This window comes from Peromyscus maniculatus, chromosome 13 (genome assembly GCF_049852395.1).
Source record: "Peromyscus maniculatus bairdii isolate BWxNUB_F1_BW_parent chromosome 13, HU_Pman_BW_mat_3.1, whole genome shotgun sequence".
NCBI lineage: Eukaryota > Metazoa > Chordata > Mammalia > Rodentia > Cricetidae > Peromyscus > Peromyscus maniculatus.
This window is the reverse complement of record NC_134864.1, coordinates 45,132,652-45,156,065: the sequence shown is the minus strand read 5'-3', so window position 1 is coordinate 45,156,065 and position 23,414 is coordinate 45,132,652. Positions and strand designations below refer to the sequence as shown.

The window sequence follows — 23,414 nt, the reverse complement described above, 5'->3', positions numbered from 1 at the left end:
AACCCTAAAAATGACTTTAAGAAGATGATAGAGGCCCTTAAAGAAGAAATAAAACATTCCCTCAATGAGGAAATAAAAACTTTCCTTAAAGAGGAAATGAAAAACTACCTTAAAGAGGAAATAAAAACTTTCCTTAAAGAGGAAATAAAAAACTCCCTTAAAGAGGAAATAAAAACTTCCCTTAAAGAGGAAATGAAAAACTCCATTAAAGAGGAAATAAAAAACTCCCTTAAAGAAATGGAAGAAAAAACGAACAAAAAATGGGAAGAAATCAAATCAAGCCAAGAAAAAGCAATTAAACAGATGAAAGAAACATTCCAAGATCTGAAAAATGAATTTGAGACAATAAAGAAAACACATGCTGAGGGAATACTGGAAATAGAAATCCTGACTAAACGAACAGGAACTACAGAAACAAGCATAACCAACCGATTGCAAGAGATGGAACAGAGAATCTCTGACGCTGAAGACACGATAGAGAAAATAGATTCGTCAGTCAAAGAAAACAATAAAGACAAAAAAGTCCTAACACAAAACGTCCAGGAAAATTGGGACACCATGAAAAGACCAAACCTAAGAATAATAGGGATAGAAGAAGGAGAAGAATACCAACTCAAAGGCACAGAAAATATATTCAACAAAATCATAGAAGAAAACTTTCCTAACCTAAAGAAAGAAATACCTATGAAGATACAAGAAGCTTACAGAACACCGAATAGGCTGGATCCAAAAAAAAAAGTCCCCTCGCCACATAATAATCAAAACACTAAACACACAGAATAAAGAAAAAATATTAAGAGCTGCAAAGGAAAAGGACCAAGTAACATATAAAGGCAAACCCATCAGAATAACACCAGACTACTCAATAGAGACTATGAAAGCTAGAAGATCATGGACAAACCTCATGCAGACACTAAGAGACCACGGATGCCAACCCAGACTATTATACCCAGCAAAACTCTCAATCACCATAGGCGGAGTAAACAAAATATTCCAGGATAAAACCAGATTTAATCAATACCTGTCCACAAACCCAGCCCTACAGAAAGCACTAGAAGGGAAAATTCAACCCAAAGAAGTTAAACACATCCATGAAAAATCAAGCAATAGATAATCCTACACCAACATACACCACAGAAGGACAACACAACACAACCAAAAAAATAACAGGAATTAACAATCACTGGTCATTAATATCCATCAATATCAATGGTCTCAACTCACCAATAAAAAGACACAGGCTAACAGAATGGATAAGAAAACAGGACCCATCCATATGCTGCATACAAGAAACATACCTTAACTCCAAAGACAGATACTACCTCTGAGTAAAGGGCTGGGAAAAGGTTTTCCAAGCAAATGGACCTAAGAAACAAGCTGGTGTAGCTATCCTAATATCTAATAAAATAGACTTCAAACTAAAATCAATCAAAAGAGACCAGGATGGACATTACATATTCATCATGGGAAAAATCCACCAAGATGAAGTCTCGATTCTAAACATTTATGCTCCAAATACAAAAGCACCCACATTCATAAAAGAAACACTACTAAAGTTTAAAACGCACATCAAACCCCACACATTAGTAGTGGGAGATTTTAACACACCACTCTCACCAAAAGATAGATCTACCAGACTGAAACTTAACAAAGAAATAAAGGACCTAACAGATGTTATGACTCAAATGGACCTAATAGATATCTACAGAATATTCCATCCTAACACAAAAGAATATACCTTCTTCTCAGCACCCCATGGAACCTTCTCAAAAATTGACCACATGCTTGGACACAAAACAAATCTCAACAGATACAAAAAAATTGGAATAACCTCCTGTATCTTATCAGACCACCATGCCTTAAAGTTAGAACTCAATAACAACAAAAATTATAGAAAACCCAAAAACTCATGGAAACTGAATAATGCCCACCTGAAACATCAATGGGTCAAGGAAGAAATAAAAACAGAAATTAAAGAGTTCCTAGAATTCAATGAAAATGAAAGTACAACATACCCAAACTTATGGGACACTATGAAAGCAGTGCTAAGAGGAAAATTCATAGCTCTAAATGCACACATAAAGAAGATGGAGCAATCCCACACCAATGAATTAACAGCACAACTGAAAGCTCTAGAACAAAAAGAAACAAACTCACCCAGGAGAAATAGACGCCAGGAAATAATCAAATTGAGGGCTGAAATCAACGAAATAGAAAACAAGAGAACAATACAAAAAATCAATGAAACAAAGAGTTGGTTCTTTGAAAAAATCAACAAGATAGACAAACCACTAGCCAAATTAACCAAAAGGCAAAGAGAGAGCACCCAAATTCACAAAACCAGAAATGAAAAGGGAGACATAACACAGACAATGAGGAAATCCAGAGAATCATCAGATCATACTTCAAAAACCTGTACTCCACAAAAATGGAAAACCAGGAAGAAGTGGACAATTTTCTGGATAAATACCACATACCAAAATTAAATCAAGACCAGATAAACCATTTAAATAGACCAATAACCCCTAAAGAAATAGAAACAGTCATCAAAAGTCTCCCAACCAAAAAAAGCCCAGGACCAGATGGTTTCAGTGCAGAATTCTACCAGACTTTCAAAGAAGAACTAATACCAATCCTCTTCAAAGTGTTCCACACAATAGAAACAGAAGGAACACTACCAAACTCTTTTTATGAGGCTACAATTACGCTGATACCCAAACCACACAAAGTTGCAACAAAGAAAGAGAACTACAGACCAATCTCCCTCATGAACATTGATGCAAAAATACTCAACAAAATATTGGCAAACCGAATCCAAGAATACATCAAAACAATCATCCATCACGACCAAGTAGGATTCATCCCAGGGATGCAAGGATGGTTCAACATACGGAAATCAGTCAATGTAATACACCATATAAACAAACTGAAAGAAAAAAACCACATGATCATCTCCTTAGATGCTGAAAAAGCCTTTGACAAAATCCAACACCCCTTCATGATAAAAGTCTTAGAAAGATTAGGAATACAAGGAACATTTCTAAACATAATAAAAGCAATTTATAGCAAGCCAACAGCAAACATCAAATTAAATGGAGAGAAACTCAAAGCGATACCACTAAATTCAGGAACAAGACAAGGCTGTCCACTCTCCCCATATTTATTCAATATAGTACTAGAAGTTTTAGCTAGAGCAATAAGACAACAAAAGGAGATCAAAGGGATACAAATTGGCAAGGAAGAAGTCAAACTTTCACTATTTGCAGATGATATGATAGTATACATAAGTGACCCCAAAAACTCTACCAGGGAACTTCTACAGCTGATAAACTCCTTCAGTAAAGTGGCAGGATACAAGATCAACTCAAAAAAATCAGTAGCCCTCCTATACACAAATGATAAAAGGGCTGAGAAAGAAGCCAGAGAAACATCACCCTTTACAATAGCCACAAATAATATAAAATACCTTGGGATAACACTAACTAAACAAGTGAAAGACCTTTTTGATAAGAACTTTAAATCTCTAAAGAAAGAAATTGAAGAAGATATCAGAAAATGGAAGGATCTCCCATGCTCATGGATAGGTAGGATTAACATAGTAAAAATGGCAATCTTACCAAAAGTAATCTACAGATTCAATGCAATCCCCATCAAAATCCCAACACAATTCTTCACAGACTTGGAAAGAAAAATACTCAACTTTATATGGAAAAACAAAAGACCCAGGATAGCTAAAAGAATCCTATACAATAAAGCAACCCTTGGAGGCATCACCATCCCGGACCTCAAACTCTACTATAGAGCTATAGTAATAAAAACAGCTTGGTATTGGTATAAAAACCGACATACAGACCAATGGAATCGAATTGAAGACCCTGACATTAATCCATGCACATATGAACACCTGGTTTTTGACAAAGGAGCCAAAACTATACAATGGAACAAAGAAAGTATCTTCAACAAATGGTGCTGGCATAACTGGATGTCAATATGTAAAAGATTACAAATAGATCCATATCTGTCACCATGCACAAAACTCAAGTCCAAGTGGATCAAAGACCTAAACATAAATCCAGTTACACTAAACTTAATAGAAAAGAAAATAGGAAGCACTCTTGAACGCATTGGCACCGGAGACCATTTCCTAAATAAAACACCGACAGCACAGACCCTGAGCACAACCATTAATAAATGGGACCTCTCGAAACTGAGAAGCTTTTGCAGGGCAAAAGACACAGTCAGTAAGACAAAAAGACAGCCAACAGATTGGGAAAAGATCTTCACCAACCCCACATCTGACAGAGGATTGATCTCCACAATATATAAAGAACTCAAGAAACTAGACATCAAAGCACTGAACAGTCCAATTAAAAAATGGGCTAAAGAGCTAAACAGAGAATTCACAAAACAAGAACTACAAATGGCTGAAAGACATTTAAAGAAATGCTCAACATCCTTAGTCATCAGAGAAATGCAAATCAAAATGACTCTGAGATACCACCTTACACCTGTCAGATTGGCTACGATCAAAAACACCAATGACAGTCAATGTTGGAGAGGATGTGGAGCAAAGGGAACACTCCTCCACTGTTGGTGGGAATGTAAACTTGTACAACCACTGTGGAAATCAGTATGGCGGTTTCTCAGAAAATTAGGAATCGAACTACCTCAAGACCCAGCCATCCCACTCTTGGGCATCTACCCAAGGAATGCTGATTTATACCATAAAGATACAAGCTCAGCTATGTTCATAGCAGCACTATTTGTAATAGCCAGAACCTGGAAACAACCTAGATGCCCATCAACGGAAGAATGGATGAAAAAAATGTGGTACATATACACAATGGAGTACTACTCAGCAGAGAAAAACAATGAAAGCATGAAATTTGCAGGCAAATGGATGGAACTAGAAAAAATCATCCTGAGTGAGGTAACCCAAACCCAGAAAGACAGTTATGGTATGTACTCACTCATTGGTGGATTCTAGATATAAAATAAAGAACAATCAGATCACAACCCATAGAACCATAGAGGCTATATATATAGCATGGAGGTCCCTAGGACGACTGTGGCATATAATAAATTTCAGTTTTACTCAATTATTAAAAAAAATAGCCAAATGAATGGAAACACATGAACTATGAACCAAAGGCTGAGGGGCTCCCAGCTGGATCAGGCCCTCTGAATAGGTGAGACAGTTGATTGGCTTGATCAGTTTGGGAGGCATCTAGGCAGTGGGACCAAGTCCTGTGCTCATTGCATGAGTTGGCTGTCTGAAACCTGGAACTTATGCAGGGACACTTGGCTTAGTCTGGGAGGAAGGGACTGGACCTCCCTGGACTGAGTCTACCAAGTTGATCACAGTCCTCGGGGGAGGACTTGTCCTGGAGGAGGTGGGAATGGAGGGTGGGCTGGGGGTAAGGGGAGGGCGTGGGAGGGGGGAGAATAGGGGAACCCATGGCTGATATGTAGAACTGAATGATATTGTAAAATAAAAAATATATATCACAAAAAAAAAAAACAAAAAAACAAAAAACTACTCTGGTCAATGCACTATTTTCGCAGGAAGCTTTTCCCTCCTACAGCGTGGTCCTTGAGGACCACTTCCGCTCTCACGTCCATGCTACTGAGTATTGTAAGAGAAGGATGCTGGTGGGTCTAAGCACGGCTCCACTTTCCTGTAACTCACGTATGCTAAATAAACACGTTTATCTGTTGTTTGGCTCCTGCATTCAGACTCTGTCACTTCTGCATACTTGATGAATAAAAGCCAAAGCAAGACAGATTCTGTGTGAAGGACATTTCGTTAATCGAATTGTCTACCTCTTAAATCTCTTTCTTGGTCCCGTTCTCCCCAGTTTCTCTGTCTATGCCTTTTTTGACAGAATCAGTCGGTAAAAATGAACTTTCTTGTCCTTCTGCTATCAAAGGTGCACCCCTGTCCATAGCCACACCAATCCTTAAACTTTTCCTAGCAGAGCTTAATTTTCCCTGCTAATTCTACAGTGGTCCAGGTCTCAGGCTTTCTCAACCTTGTTATCCTTTCTGTACTGCTTATTAATTTTTTAGTACTTTGTTATTATTTATGGGTCTGTGTGTGTGTCTTAGTCAGGGTTACTATTGCTGTGGTAAAACGCCATGACCAAAGCAACCTGGGGAGGAAAGGGATTATTTCCTTCACAGCTCAATATAACAGTCCATCATCAAAGGGAGTCAGGACAGGAACTCAAGCAGGGCAGGAATCTGGAAGCAGGAGCTGATGGAGGAGTGTGGCTCACTGGCTTGCTCCTCATGGCTTGGTCAGCCTGCTTTTTTGCAGAACTCAAGTCCACCAGCACAGGTATGGTACCACCCACAAATGCCCTCCCCCATCAATCACTGATTAGGAAAACACCCTGCAGGCTTACCTACAGCCTGATCTTATGGAGGCATTTTCTTTCTTTCTTTCTTTCTTTCTTTTAAAGATTTATTTATTATGTATACAGAAGAGGGCGCCAGATTTCATTACAGATGGTTGTGAGCCACCATGTAGGTGCTGGGAATTGAACTCAGGATCTCTGGAAGAGCAGTCGGTGCTCTTAAACTCTGAGCCATCTCTCCAGCCCTGGAGGCATTTTCTTAACTGAGGTTCCCTTCTTTCAGATGACTTTAGCTTGTGTCAAGTTGGCATAACACTAGCCAGCACGGTGTTCATATCTGTGTGTATGCCACATGTGTGTAACTACTCATAGAGGCCAGAAGAGGACATCAGATTCCCTGGAGGCGTTGAGCAGCTGGAAGTGGGCGTTGGAACTGGTGTCCACTGGAGAAGCAGTGAGCAGTCTTCACCACCCAGCCATTTTTCCAGCCGCTGCAACGATGACTTCCTTTCAGAGTAAGGTTTTCAAATTGATAATCTGCACATACATCCTCTGCCTTTACTTCCACTCCTTACCCCTCAATCTATTATATTCTAGCGTCTTCCCTACTATTCTTGAAATCCGTTTTGATCGGATTCACTAGGCACCTTGCATTAATCAAACCCAGTGACTGTATGTCTGAGTCACTGTTCTGTTGCTGTGAAGAGACACAATGACCAATGTGACTCTTATGAAAGAAAGCATTTAATTGGGGGCTTGCCAGCAGTTTCTGAAGGTTAGTCTATCATCGTCATGGCAAGGAGCATGGCGGCACCTATGGTAATGGACTTAGTTCCATTACACTTCCTGGTGCTCCTTTTCTCCTAAATCTGCTCAGCTTGTTTCTCTTCATTATAGACCTGCATAAGAGTGACCACTAATAACTGTACAACTGAGTCCATACTAGCCCGTCTGAAAAATCACCTCCTCTGATGCCATGAATCCAAACCTCTGCAGTTTAGCCTCAGGCAGATTTTTTTGGACAAGGACAGAAAAAAAAAGGCCACATCCTTTGCTAAAATGTCACAAGAATGGTCTCTAGGACACTTACTAATCTTCTTGTCCCCCAGAGCCAGGATGCCATCATCTATACTACTTTCAACACCACTGTCGTCTACTCTCCTAGTATGACCAACTAAGCCCCACTTAAAGTATTCAACTGCTTGCTTTCCTAATCCAAAGTCCCGAAGTCCCATTCTGCCAACAAGCAGAATAAAAAAAAAAAAAAGAAAAGAAAAGAAAAAGACAATTACTAGTTTTGAATACTTTATATTGGATTGGATTGTTTTATATTGTATACAAATTTGAAATTGATATTGTTAGAAAATGCTATATGTATGTTTCTAATTGTATTTATACCATTCATTTAACAATGTAATGCAATTTTCTGATCCTTGAATGTTATTATTACCAACTATTAGGATATAAAGAAATGAAAGTTAGTAATTAGACATTACAATAGAACTTGTAGTCATATTAGATATGTTTTAAAAATTGAGCAGAGATGTTTTAGACAGGTCATCTTCAAACCCTTCAGAGATCTACAGAATATGGCATTTAAAATGTTTTAATAACTTAGAAAATTTTTTTTTGAGACATGTCGGCTCCTGGCAGTACCAATCTACTTCAGAGAAAATATGGGCATTGAAGAAACTGCACATGGAGTCAACTTTCATTGTGGCAAAAGTTAGCCACCAGAAAACAAAGTATTTTCGAATCAACAGGACAAAATGGACAGACAGAACACGAAACAAGGGACTACTGATTATTGCCAAAACAAGTGTGGTTATGGCTTTATTAAAAGGCATCTTCTGAGGCCAGGACAATATGGCCCCATCCCTGAAGTGGCCTTCGCATCCAGAAAAGGTACAGTGCCCTTTTCTTCGAAGGCAGCTTAACAGGCAGAGGGCCGATGGCTTCTGTTGTGCAATGGAACAGCAGCTGAAAGCTCATGCCTCTCGAAAGTAGACTGGCATTTGATAGAGGGATGTGGAGAAGAAGGGGATGCTCAGATGAAGCCATATATACACAGACAAGAAGAATGGACAGCTGAATTAAAAAAACGTCAACAATTTCCAGAATTTAAAATCCTGAATCATGACAGGACACTAGTGGAATTCAGGTGTTTCTGGTACATGGACTGCTCTCACCCAATGTGAGGTTGAACTGTTGACTTTGTGTACATCCTACTTCACAAATGAGTCTGTCAGATACACTAAGCCTATAGGCTGAAGATGATGCCCCAACACTGCGGAGAAACCTCAGGTGACTGCCCAGGCAGCTGGCTGTTTCTGTCAACTCACAAATTTTTTGGAAGTTGCTTGCATGCACTTCCTGTTTTTTTATTTTTGTTAGCTAATATTATTCCCTTCTTGGGTCTCTGAGGGAGTTGAAGATTAGTTAGTTATGGTTGAAGATTAGTTAGTTATAGTTGAAAATTAATTAGGATAGAAAGTGCATTAGATACATCTTGGATTTACCAAAATAGGATAGATAATGGAATTATTTTCTCTGATTTGTCAAATACCTGTTTAGGTATTTATTACTTGTATATATTGTATATAGTTATTGTACTATTGTATATAGTTTTTCTTTTGTTAGTTATAACCTTTTGCTTTTTTTTCTTTTTATTAAAACAGAAAAGGGGAAATGTGGTGGTAATCTAATTGTACTGAAATGTGATTTTGATTGTATGTTAATAAATAAAGTTGCCTGGCTAGCTCAGTCGGTAGAGCATGAGACTCTTAATCTCAGGGTCGTGGGTTCGTGCCCCACGTTGGGCGCCAGATGTTGATGTATCCAACAGTCTTATTAAATAAGAAACACAGAAACAATGTAAAAGAGAAAGTCGAGAGGTCAGAGCTCAGAGCTAAAATCTCACCCTTCCTCCTGCTGTCCCAGCTTCCCGAAAGAGAGCTATATCCTGTCTGTTCGTCTTTTTTAAGTATTTTGTTCTGCCTTCTCATTGGTTGTAAACCCAAACATGTGACTGCCTCGTCACTGTCTGAATGTACAGCCCCCTAGGTCTTAAAGGCATATGTCTCCAATGCTGGCTGTATCCCTGAACACACAGAGATCTATGGGCTTAAAGGCGTGTGCCACCACCGCCACACTCTTGCTATGGCTCTAATAGCTCTGACCCCCAGGCAACTTTATTTATTAACATACAATCAAAATCACATTTCAGTACAATTAGATTACCACCACAGTCAGGCCTGTCACAGTAATACTGCAGTCCCTGGTCCCAGCTTCTGTCATAGTCACTCTTCCCTTGCTGGGGAGAGACACTATGACCAAGGCAATGCTTACAAAAAAAAAAAAAAAAAAAAAAACAAGAAAAAACAAACAAACAAACAAACAAAAACATTGACTTGAGGGCTTGCTGAGAGTTTCTGAGGCTTAGCCCATTATCATCAAGGCAGGGAGCATGGCAGCACACACAGACCTGGAGCACTAGCTGAGAGCTACATGTTGATCCCCAGGCTGAGAGAGAAGGTCACATTAGGCCTGCCTTGGGCTTTTGAAACCTTAAGTCCCACCTCCAGTGACACGCCTCCTCCAACAAAGCCCCACCTACCTTAACAAGACCACACCTCCCAATCCTTCTAATCCCTTCAAACAGTGCCACCACCCCCACAAGCATTCGAATATATGCACCTGTGGAGGCGTGCTTACACAAACCACCACAGCGTGATACTGTGTCCGTGGCATATTAGAATTGACCACATCTCTGTTTCTTGGGGTCAGGTTTCTGTGGTTGCTACACGGCTTTTCTTGCATCTCCTCTTATCTGTGGGGCAGCTGTTCCACTTCACTTTTCTCACCCTGTATGTTAGCCCACTCTCTCTGCCCCTTCACTTCCTCAGTGTTTTCTATGCTTTTTGGACAGAAGAATTACCTGGGAAGTACTTTAAAGACATTAGCACCTGAAATCCCCTTTGTGATTCTAGCAGAATTGGACTAAATGAATTGTAGCAGGGTTTCAATCTCCCTCAATAATTCTCATGTTTACTGGTGGTTAAAATCCACTGTTCTGAGGCTGGCAATGTGATTTGCTTAGGAGCATGCTTGCCCAGCACGTGTGAAGCCCTGGGTTCAGTCCTTAGTACTGCATAAGCTGGGCACAAAGGAACACACTCAGGAAAACAGAGACAGAAAGATCAAAAGTTCAAGGTCATCCTTGGCTACATGGTGAGTTCCAGAGTAACCTGGGATACAGGAGACCCTGTCTCAAAAAAACAAACAAAAGAAGTCTTAACTCATGCTTCCCAAATTTGTTTCTTCAAATAAACATCTGGGGTCCATATTCTTCTTTAGTGACATTTTAGTCCCATAGATCAAAAATCAGACACCAACAGGTCACCTGATACTCTTTATTCCATCTACATCCACTGAACACTATATATCTGTCATTTTCAAGCATCTACCATGTGCCAGAAAACTCACATTCATTTTTTTCCTTGCATGTCATACAAAATGCTTCTCAAGCTATGAGTTTTCTTCTAACAATGCCCATACATTGATTGATTATTTATGTTTCTGTTACTTAACTCTGACTTCATACAAGGCAGAGATTTGTTTTTTTTATGTTATATCTAAGCATGACCAGAGAAATATCTAGCACATATTAACTCCTAAACATATATGTGTTACACCCAAAAAGAATCAATGAATAAATGGCTTTTATACATGTGAACTATTTCTAACACAGGTATTCTTAGAATTCATATATTAGCCTATTCATGAATAATCCTACATGAATAAGAATTCCTTTAGCAATCTATATTTTTACTGGGAAAAATGTACTGTTATGCTACTCTTTGGTTTGGTTTCTATTTTCCCTTCCAGCTTCATCTCTTGGCACAATTGTACATCGGCCAAATGGCTTGGAGGTGTTTGGTGTCATCTTGGTGTGTGGTCTATGGATTTTTGTGTCAAATATATTTAGACTTCTCTCTTTTTCCTTCTCATCTGTATAATGGGAATAAGACATGCTTATGGATATTAATGAGTCACTCTGGCAATTTTTAATCTTTCCCTTGTTAAACTTTCTAACTTAGTGATAACAACTTTAAAAAACAAGGAGCACTTCCTTAGCTTACTTTCTCATTGACCTCGCTGCCACACAGACATGTATCCATAGATTTTATTGTCCTTATCTCTTTCCTTATACCCTCAGAAAATTATTGGCCTGATTCATTTGTGTCTCTAATCAGGTTGCCTCTTCTAGAATGGCTTATGCCTTGCCTCTTGTCTCCCTGGCAAACTCTGATTGGTCCTTTACTGCCTTCCTCATAGATACAGGGCTCATCACTTCTCATCACCATGTGCTACTGTGTCTGGACATGGGCACTTTACTATTTGCATTTCTTATAATTGAGTGTTTCTTGGTGAATACATCATATCCAGTTGAGCTTTTCCAGGATAATGAGTTAGTTTTTCTCGAGGCTTTTGAGCCATGGCCTAGTGCAATGCTGAAATGTAGACACTTGCTATCTGTGGCATTGAACTGCTGCTGGGACCAGACTTTGCCTTCCCCTCTCAACCTCAACCTTTCAAAAACTCTGTATTCTCACCATTGTTAACCATTCACTTTGGAGTCAAAGAACTCTCAGTCCAAATTGTAGGTGACTTTATCACTATAAAATGGAAGTTACTACTTTCATATCAACTTACAGTGTTATAATAGGTATAAATCATTTACCACCATAAATATCCAAAGTAAGAGCTCAATCATCAGTGATGAAGCAGTGGTCATAATAATTCTACTAGACTGTTTTAGACTATCACTCCAGTGTTCTGTGGGGCAATGCTGAAGACGCAGTTTCCTGCTAAATAGTTAGGCATGCTTATCATAACCACTTACACCCTGCTTCTCACCCTTCCAAGCTTTCCTAATGTTTTCCAAAGTGATGTGAAGGCTGAGTAATCACTCGCAAAGATACCAAAAGCTTCGTTCTGGGCTAATCCCATCATGCCCTACATTCCTTTTTACTTCAGTCAATCCTGAAAACCACAAGTCGTCTCTCATCACTGGAGCTCTCCCATCTCCATAGCCCTTTGAACAGCCTCTAATCTAGAACAATCTTCCACTCCTCCCTTCTCCTCAAATCCTGCCCACACAGCCTCTGGAATTCCTGATAACGCATTCACTTGATCTTTCTTCCTCCTTATGACTGCTTCCCTTACTTTCCTGTCTGGGCTAACGCCTGCTTATACATGTGAACACTACCTCCCTTTTGCACTTCAGAGGGTAGCATTTTCTTTCTCTTACATCTTGTAAATCTAAAAGTACTGTGATGTTTCTTGTTGGCATTTCCATGAAACTAGATCCACTTTCCTTAAAAAAGGAATACCAGCTCCTTTGAAGTTCATGCCATTTGACAACTTCCCAACAGACTACCCACTACCCTCATTCTAGCCATTCACAAAACCTAAGGCCATTGGCTCTCATTAAGTGAAAATGTAACAAGTTGCTCTCTGATACCACCACTATTCTGCAATTGTTCCAAGATTGGTGATCCATGTAGCTCTGTATCTATGTAGACTCCCATGATTGAATATTCTCTCACTGTCTTTGCTCTTAGTCCCTTAACTTCCATGAGTACAAAGATTTTTATCCTCATCTCCCTCTTCCATCTGGTCCCAAGTCAGGTAGAAGATCCTCTTATTGCCTTAATGCTAGATATCAATAACCTCCTCTTAAAATGCCTGGGTTGTGGGTTGTGACCACCCCTCTTTGTTAATCTCTTTAATAATGCTTGCAAAAAAATGTTCATTTGCACTGGGAGATCAATCGTGCCAACATTTACTCATCTTTTGTCTTCACAGTTCCATTTCCCTCCTTACCCTGTCTAACAGATATGAGCTATCCTCCTTTCATTATCTCACATATTCCCCTGACAATATTACTGCCTGTCTGTCATTGTCCCATCCATTGTTTATCCTGACGACAGCATCTTACTATTCTTTGCCTGACTCAGAGCAGCCCAGGTGTGACTTGACAAGACATGCAACAGAGTTGATCTGTTGTACTTAAAATGCATGATTACCATATTGGTAGAGTAGGCCTAGGATGCACTCATCAAATCCCAGCATGCATTTCCATTCAACTTACCTCCCCTTTACTGAAAACAAACACCATCTTAACACTTAACCTTTCTCCTCCAAGTCTCAACATCTTTCATACACGTCTCTGTATTTTCTGCCCAACCCCCTTACCTCAGATTTCACTGTTGATATTTTTGCAATTATAAAACAATGTCCATATCTCCTTACTAGTGTTTCTTGACCAAGTTCTTTGCATTTCTATTTTGTAATGGATTGTTTTTCTTACCTAATTCCAATTATACTTCTTTCTCCAAGTGTATGCACTAGACCCCATTCCATCTACCTTATTTAACAGTTTTGCCCCAATGGTTTTTGAATCATCACTTATCTCCTATCTACAAGGAACATGTCACAAATTTTCTCCATGAAACAAGCAAATCAAAGCACCTTGCCTGATTTCAGATCCCCATCCCCCTGCCTCTCTACTCCGCCATTACTCTCCTTCCCTGTTCATTTATACCAAACTGATACTTTAAAATTGGGCTACACTGCTGGCTCCATTTCCTTCCATCCCAGTATTTCCTGACAAGACCTCACTCAATCTGTCAAGTCCCACCTTCTAGAAAACAGTCACTGTTAGAGCATCACCTTCTCCTCTCTACCAAGAAGGCAAACTCATCCACCCTTGTGGCAACGTCTGACACGGTTGACCATTGCTAGGAACATTTATATTCTCAGCCTCTTAGGTGTCTGTTTCCACTCTGTTGACCTCTTCTTTACCTCTTTCTTACCTTTTGAGTTTTCTCTGTTAATCTCTTCTCAAGGCAGCCAAACTGATGTAGTCAAAGTAGATGACGTCACAGCCTTGCCCAACACAACTCCACGGCCTCCTACTGTCATTCAGAAAAAACAAAAGTCCCTCCAGTGACTCTCAAGGTCTTACTTTGACCCCCCTCTGATCACATTGCCCCATCCACCCAGCCACTAGCTCTCCATGCACTTATTTCAGGCAGGCTCAGACCTCCACGTCCTTGCTGATCTCTCTATCTAGAAAGGGACTCTTCTAAATACCAGGCTGCCCGGCTCCCTGTTGCATTCAGATTTTCTTCCATAGGTAAATGTATACACCCTTTTTTCCTACGTGACAGCCACTATCTAATCCATTTCATCTTCTCTTCTCCCCTATGATGCTCAATAGATGGTTTGTTTATTCATTTATTCTTCCTCTTTCCCACATAAAATTAATGGTGCCTGGGACTGGTTAGGGTATCTACATTTTTGCATTTTTTTCTGTTTTTTCACTACAGTTTCCCTAGCACCTAGCAATACTCATTGCTTGATAAATATTTGCTGAATGAATAAATAAAATCCTCCCTTAGAATGTCAACATTCCTGTGATAAGCATCTATATATATGCATTCCTAAAACCATTAAAAACCTTTATCCACTACTTAAACCAAATCTAGAGCACAGTAAATTGAGAATGGAGGCAAATGGGTTGGCCATAACCTTCTGCTGAATGTCTTTCCTTTGTCCTAGCAAGGAATTTATTGACTAATTCTTATAACTCTCTCCATTTCCCACAAAATGCAGGGTGGTTAAAGTCCAAAATCAATAAAAACAAGAATGCTTAGAGCAAGAAAGAAGAAAGGAGAGATAATGAAAACACTTTAAAGGAACTCATAAACACAATGAAACTGTATCTGAGAAACAAAATTAAGAAGGAAGATTTTGTAAGGAATCATGTTCGTAGAGCAGCCTCTCTCTACTTGCTTTTTTTCTCCTCAATGAACTCTCAGAAGTCTTTCTTAGGGCAGCCTGGGCTCCATCATGCAGAACAAAGGACAAGCCTTTTGGCCGGAGCGTCCAGTTATCTGAGCCCAGATAAGGACGCACAGGATATGCCCCAGGCAAAACTGTCAAGTGGAAATACTTGGCATATGTCTGGAAATTCCCCTTTCCCTGTCTCTTTCCCCCACTTTGAGATTAAACTCCAACCTCTTCACTTAGTAACCTCCTAAATCTTTCTTGTATCAAAAACCCAAAAGGCGTATCACAACAGCACTTATACTTATAGCCAGGCTACACCGCTGCTTTTAACCCATTTAATAATTAAAATCATATAGGCCTTTAATTTTTCAGCTAGGTGATCAGGTGAAAATGAATAGATAATCCAACCCAGGCAACTCAGACAACTTAACATCTCCAACAGTACTTTCCTGCAAATACTCAGTTCTTCAGGGAAAACATCTGACCTCATAGTTCCCTCCCTCCTGGAGCTCAGATATGTCGTTTGATATTTCCTGGGTAGATGTGAACAAATGTCTCTTCACCCCAGTTATGCCATTGACAAGAGAATAAAGCAAGGGTTCCACTCAAGTCTTAACTTGGTACACCAGTGAGTTCACATGGGGTCAATTACAGGAACATGAGTGACTCAAAGGCAGCTACATTACCAAACACCACCACGCCCACCTTCAGCATGAGTGACAGCTCATGAAAGCTGTGCCTCTGGAACTCAGTGTCCAAACTGTAGGCAGCTCCCTGAAAAAGAATCTCCTCTTCCCAGCTATGGTTTACGACTGGTATAACACGGGGAGCCAGCTTCTAGAGTCTTGTAACTCTTTGAGCTTCTTTAGTCCTACAACTACCTCTTTCTAGGAAGAAATGTTTTGATTTCAAGGGAACAGCTGCATGATGATCTCTGTGTGACTTCATGATAGAAGAAGTGGCAGAGACCCGACATCGGTCTTAGCAAAAAGGATGTGTGGAGCGAAACTGAAAACTCTTTGCCACCAAAAAGGAAAATCCCAAAAGCGAATCTAGTGGTTTGCCAGTAATGAGGCTGAGTTTAAGGTTTTTAGTAGGCTTAGGTGGGCTCTCATTGTCTGGTATGCATAAGCAAAGTAGGGGGAAAATAAGGAGAGATCGCCCTACTAGGAGACAGCTTGTTGGACTCAAGTAAGGCTCTCAACTGGCCCTGTGGCGCCACCTTTCTCTCCCTACCTTGATGTTTCGGAAGAACTAGAGAAGGTGGGGTAATCCCACAGTGGGTTTATTTTGGGTTCCCTTCCTGCCCGAAGACTGGGTCAGATCATAGCAGAGATTTTTGTGTTCTGTTACCACCACAGGACCAGGAAGCATGCCACTGGGTGGTGAGGCCTTGGTGATGTATTGTGTACCCTAATAAACTTGCCTGAGGATCAGAGGACAGAGCCAGCCACTAGATTAGACATAAAGGTCAGGCAGTGGTGGCACACACTTTTAATCCCAGCACTTGAGATCTCATGCCTTTGCTTGGGAAGCACACATGCCTTTAATCCCAGGAAGTAATATGGCTGGGCAGAGAAAGGTATATAAGGCGTGAGGAAACAGAAACTCACTCTCTTTAGGCTGAGGATGTTGTAGAGGTAAGCTAGTGGCTGGCTGTTCTGCTTCTCTGATCTTTCAGCTTTCATCCCAATATCTGACTCTGGGTTTTTATTATAATGTAGATGAATTTCTAAATGGTATTATTAAATAAAAAAACATGGAGCCAAATATAGGGGTGAAAGCCTTAGAGAGATCAGGAAAATAGGGAAAGCCACCAGCCAACCTTACCTCACCAACTCTGCAGCTTCCAAACACGAGTGACTTTCTGTCTACCCAGGCTGATATAGCTTGCTGTTCTGCCATTTGATTTGCTCTCTGTCTAGCTACATCACTTCCCCTTCCTGGCCAGCTCTGTCACTTTCTGTCTGTCTGTACGTGCCTCAGAACTCTATGGTTGGTACTGAAATTAAAGGCGTGTGTCACCACCCTTGGCTCTGTTCCCTAATGTGGCCTTGAACACAAAGAGATCCTGTCTGCTAAGTGATAGGATTAAGGGCATGGGCTACCCCTGTCTGACTTCTTTGTTTATTTAAAATGGCTTGCTATTCCCTCTGATCTCCAGGCAGAGTTTATTTATTAAAGCACAAATAAAATATCACCACATTTCAGCACAAATAAAATATCATCACATTATAAGACCATGTTACACAGGCCAACCCTCTGCATATTTGTTTGTGACAAAATGAGAGGTAGTCAAGGGCTGTGGAACCTCGGCTCTCTTTTTGCTGCTCCCTCTCACAGCCTCACTCTCCTCGCTGGATGCTCCCCGTCCTGTCAGAGTCTGCATTCTCTTGTGACAATCATTTGTGCTCTCACTTTGTTCTCCTGAGATACAAATTATGGATAACATGACATTCTCATACAACCTCAAAAATTAATGATATCTTAACTGTAGGAAGAGAGTTTTTAACAGCAGAGGTGAATCATCCGTTGTGTATTTCAAAATATTAACAAATATTTGATATTAATTACAGGAAGAGACCCGTGGAAGTGGTCCAGTGGTTGGTTACAACTGTAGAACCAACTATTTGTGAGTGCTACAAATGTTTTATTATGGGTTCAAACTACACTGATGTTTTCTTGATATTATGAACTGTGAGCCTGAGGACCTGAGTTTCATACCAGGACCTACATGGTAGAAGGAGAGAACTGACTCCTGAAAGTTGTCCTCTGACCCCCCCCACACACACACACATACACATACACAAACACACACATACCATACACACACACCACATATATACACATATATACATACACACCACACACACATATACATACACACCACACACACACACCACACACATCACACACATACACACATCACACACATACACACACACCACACACACACATACACACACACCACACACATACACATATACACACATACACACACATACATACCATACCACATACACACACACACCATACACACACACACACACACCACACACACACATATACATACCACACCACACACACATACACATATACACCATACCACACACACACATACCACACACACACCATACACACACACACAACACACATACCACACACACACACCACACACACACCACACACACACACACACACACCACACACACACACACACCACACACATACACATATACACACACCACACACATACACATATACACACACACCACACACACACATATACACACATACACATATACACCATACCACACACATACTCACACACACACATACCACACACACACCATACACACACACACCACACACACACTATACACACACACCACACACACACACCACACACACACACACCACACACATACTTGTGCACACACAAAATAAATAAGTGTAATTACACTTTTTTTTATTGCTTTCTTCTCTCATTTAATTCCCTTTATGTACTAACACATGCACATGCTCCCATACATGTGGACACACAGATATACAACCAAAGAGCATCATATCCTACACATTACTTGGGGGTCCTTTTTCTCAATTAACACAGTATTGTGGCTACCCCAAAATATGTAGAAATTAATTAGATTTTTCCATAAGGACTTAATGAAAAAATAGTATTCCTCACCTGCACTCACATTAAATTTTCCCTATATGGTGGTATATTCTGCACCTGGAGGCAGGTGTTTTCCCTCCACTTGTCTCCTTGGCCTCTGCTTCACCTATGTATTACCATCTTCTCTTTTATCCCATATCTCCCACAATGACACCAAAATGTCTAGGTATGATTTAGAAGCACAATCCTCTCTCTGTGACATTATAATCAGCCAGTCATCTACTCAGGGTGGTTAACAGGTGCCAGTCCAGTTTCAGAAACACATCAAATGCTGAGTTTAAAACATAGGGAATTTGTGTTTAATAAAAACAACAATACTGTTACAATTGTCTCTGATGATGAAAATTCTCCATAAATAACTATAGTTCTTATTTATTCTTTTTAGAGGCTGCACAATATTCCAGGGTATGGGTTTTTGTTGTTGTTTGTTTGTTTGTTTGTTTGTTTGTTTCACTCCAAGGACTTTATGACTTCTAAGAATAATGTCCCAAAGATTAATCTGCTGGGGATGCTGTGAATGTGTTGCTCTGATTGATTGATAAATAAAAACGTTGATTGGCGATTGGCCAGTAGCCAGGCAGGAAGTATAGGATAGGCGGGACAAGCAGAGAAGAGAATGCTGGGAGGTGGAAGGCTGAGTCAGGAGATGCCGGTCTGCTGTCCAGAGAGCAACATGTAAAGGCAACAGGTAAAGCCATGGAACATGTGGTAACATATAGATATGGGTTAATTTAAGATATAAGAACTAGACAGCAAGAAGCCTCCCACGGTCATACAATTTATAAGTAATATAAGTCGCTGGGCAGTGGTGGCACACGCCTTTAATCCCAGCACTTGGGAGGCAGAGCCAGGTGGATCGTTGTGAGTTCAGGGCCAGCCTGGGCTACCAAGTGAGCTCCAGGAAAGGCGCAAAGCTACCCAGAGAAACCCTGTCTTGAAAAACCAAAAAAAAAAAAAAAAAAAAGTAATATAAGTCTCTGTGTGTTTAATTGGGTCTGAGTGGCTGCGCAAGCCGGGTGGACACAGGAATACTCTTTCTGGTCCTTGTAATTCCAGCACTTAGGACCCAGAAACTGGTAACTCACCCATGATTTCTAGGCCAACCTGGTCTATATAGTGAGTTCTAGGTCAGCCTGGTCTACATGGTCTACAAGAGACCCTGTCAAAATACAAAAACAAAACAAAACAAAAAATTCACACAAACTTGATCTAATCTACTCTTAATTTTATGGGGACATTTTCTAAAGCTGAGATTACTAAATACAAATTCAAATATTTAACATGTGGTCATTTTCCCAAATGTTTGTAACAATACACACTGTTATTTTAAATGCATAAATGTACCACTATGCAAATACTAATGTACAACAGCTAGTGCATTTAAACTTTCTAATGTGTTGTATATAAAATTGTATTGTAATTTTAATTTTCATGAGAATATCAAAACACCCATTCTTATCTTTACAAAATACTTCTAATGGCCCTGGAGATTGAACCCAGGTCCTTACACATGCTAAGCAGGTGCTCTACCAGTAAGCTAAATCCCAAGACCTGCATTTTTTTTTCTTAAATTTTTTTATATTATGGCTCAGTTTTAAAAAAAAAATCATTTGACTTCTATTATTTATTATCCAATAAGTTTTCAAAGATTTATTTTTATTTATGTGTAAGTATGTTATGTGTATGTGCATCTCAGGGCTCATGGAGGCCAGAAGAGGGTGTCAGATCTCCTGGCACTGGAGACACACGCACCCAACAGTTGTGAGCCATTCAATAGGAGTGCTGGGAATGGGATGAAGGTCCTCTGGAAGAGCATCAAATGCTATAATGTCTGAGCCACCCCTTCAGCCCCCTTTACTATATATTTTAAATATTTACCAGTAGTCAGCTCAGCTAGGAAAGTTTTGACCTACTAAAGCAATTATATAACTATTTCTTACAAAGAATTTTTAATGTCCCATAAGGAGACATCTATGTTAAAGTCTTTGGTAGTTACTTTCCTCAATTATTGAGACCAAAGACCCAACAAAGTCAGCTAAGGGAGAAAGGACTAACTTCGGCTCCGGATTTAAGAGGACACTCCATTATTACAAGAGAGGTATGGCACAGCTGCAGGACCATGGCACAGCTGGTCACATCTGCAGTGAGAAAGCAGAGAGTGAGAAATGTTGGTGCTCAGCTCACCTTCTTCAGAATATACAACCGACCTAGCCATCTTCTCACAAACCTACATAACCAAGAGATAACGTTAGTCATCAGTCATCATGGAAGGCAGTTAGCCACTCACTGCTCATGGGAAGGACAAGGATAATGTAGAAAGTGGCTTAAGTCTTCTTTAAAAGGAAGAAAAAAAAAATGGCTCTCTAAAGTCTTGTAGACCTGTGAACTAGAGCTTGATATTTTATTTCACTCCAAATCTCTCCTAAGTAATAAGCAATTCTATAGAGTTAGCGCATTCATTCTTGTGCATGTTACATGAGCAGTGTCAATCAAAGAGAGGGAAGAGCTATTGGATGTAGGAGCTGGAGGGGAAATGAGGAAAGAGAAGGTCAGAATGACCCGGTGCTCCTCTGCAAGGGGGCAGGAACAGAGAGCAGAAGTCGGTGCTTGGCCAAATCAGTGCAGGTGACGTCCGTGATGGATCCCTGTTTCCACGGCCCTGCATAGTTGCCTCCCATTTCCTCTCCTCTGCAGGTATTTATTGAGTTTGAACCAAGTGTGTGCCAGGCACGCTTCTAGGTCATGGGGATTAGATAAAAAGATATACATAGCTCTTGACTTCTGGAGAATTCAAGTTTATTTTTTTAATAGATACAAAACCAACAAATCACAGCATCATAAGGACACTGCTATAATGAATAAGAAAGTTCTTTGGGAACAAAATGGAAGGAACATTTGAGGGCCCAGTCCCTACTAGAGACTCAACAAATATTGAACTAAGGCACAAATGAATGCGTTAACTAAATAAATAAGGTAACTGATTAAAAACCTTCAAAATCTAGAAAGCTTTCACACACACACACACACACACACACACACACACACACGCACGCACGCACGCACGCGCACACACACACACATGAACATTTCAGCTGAACCTGTGTTTTGTAGGAATGGAAGAGGAGAGGGTCCTCTTAAGAGGGGAAGGAGATGTAAATTCAGAGGATAGACAGAATGGCAGCTTCAGAGAACTGTGCAAAACTAAGTGACTGAAGGTTCAAGGTCCAACTGGTGTGAGGATGGGGCCTAAGAACTGAAGTCGGCTTTGTGGGAGACGTCGGATCTTTGGAGGCCATTGGAAGGATTATAGTTTGAACTTGTAGCTCGGGAGGAGCCGCTCAACAGTGTGAGCCATGAAGTAAAATGCCAGATTTACCTTGCTGAAGTTTCTCTCGTTGTGCTGTCGAGGAGATCCCAGCCAGAAGTGAAGAGGCAAAGAGAAGTAATGATAACCCCACTTGCCGGGGTCCTAGAGGTTGATGCTACAAGAGCCTGCACCTGGCTCATAGAAGCAAGGCACACAGAGACAACCTAGCATTTACTCAGGTCTGGTGGGGTGCAGAGGGTAAGACATCGGAAGGGGAAAGCTAAACTTCCTCGCATGACTTTTTTTTTTCCTTGTTTACACAGAAAGAGCATCAGTCGGGATCTTCAGAAAATGTATCTTAAACGGGTGATTGACGACAGGACTACTAATGGCGGCTTGGAATGGGGACAGAGGCGGGAAGGACGGGAGGCTCCTAGGAGGGTAGCTGCTAAGAGGATGTTTTCCCTAAACGCAGGTGTTCCTCTAGTCACCCGCAGCAGCTTTGTGAAGTGTTCAAGCGCCACAGGAGTTGGCGGGCTACCCTCTGGCATCTGACGGGGATCTGGGCAGAGCTGCAGTACTGTGGCATCACGGACCAGAACCTAGATGCTCCCTTCCCGTGTTTCCCTCAACCCCCAGGACTCTGGTTAACCAGGGAAAACTTACCTACTGTTTTCTCTCGGACACAGAATGCTCTCAGTGCTCTATCCACGCTGGCTTCACCAACCGGGTATGGGAAACACTTGCGCTGGCACACGTGTGATTGAAAAACCAGACCTTTCCGGGAAAATTAAAGTTTGGTGACAAGGTCCTGGGTACGGTCCCGAGAGTTTTTCTCTTGTTTGTTTACTTTCACTTGCATAAGTCAGCATAAGAGGACATTTAAATGCTCTATACATTATCTCACAGTTATTGAGGACTTTTTGTGAGTCTGGCATATGACAGTGTCATGTCATTTAGAACTCCCAACAGCCATACAAGTTGGAGACTATTATTCCTAGTTAGTGAAGATAAGCATGGCAGAAGACATTTGCATTTGCATTTCCTTCCTGATTTTAGGCATTGAAGAATTTTCTTCTCCACGATTTCTATTTGATTTTCACTGATAAACGTTTCTTGGCTGCATAGACTATGCATGCTAAAATTGCTCTTTGTGTCTTATTACTTTAGATAAATGTTTGCTATCCTTCTGGGTTTATGATTTATATTAATT

General features: G+C 40.5%; 1 non-coding gene across 1 annotated transcript; it reads left to right on the top strand.

The window, feature by feature from the left end:
• The first annotated feature begins 9,108 nt into the window (after positions 1 to 9,108).
• On the top strand, positions 9,109 to 9,181 carry Trnak-cuu (transfer RNA lysine (anticodon CUU)). Its single transcript has one exon. It is a non-coding gene; the product is annotated as a tRNA-Lys (tRNA).
• Positions 9,182 to 23,414: the final 14,233 nt, after the last annotated feature.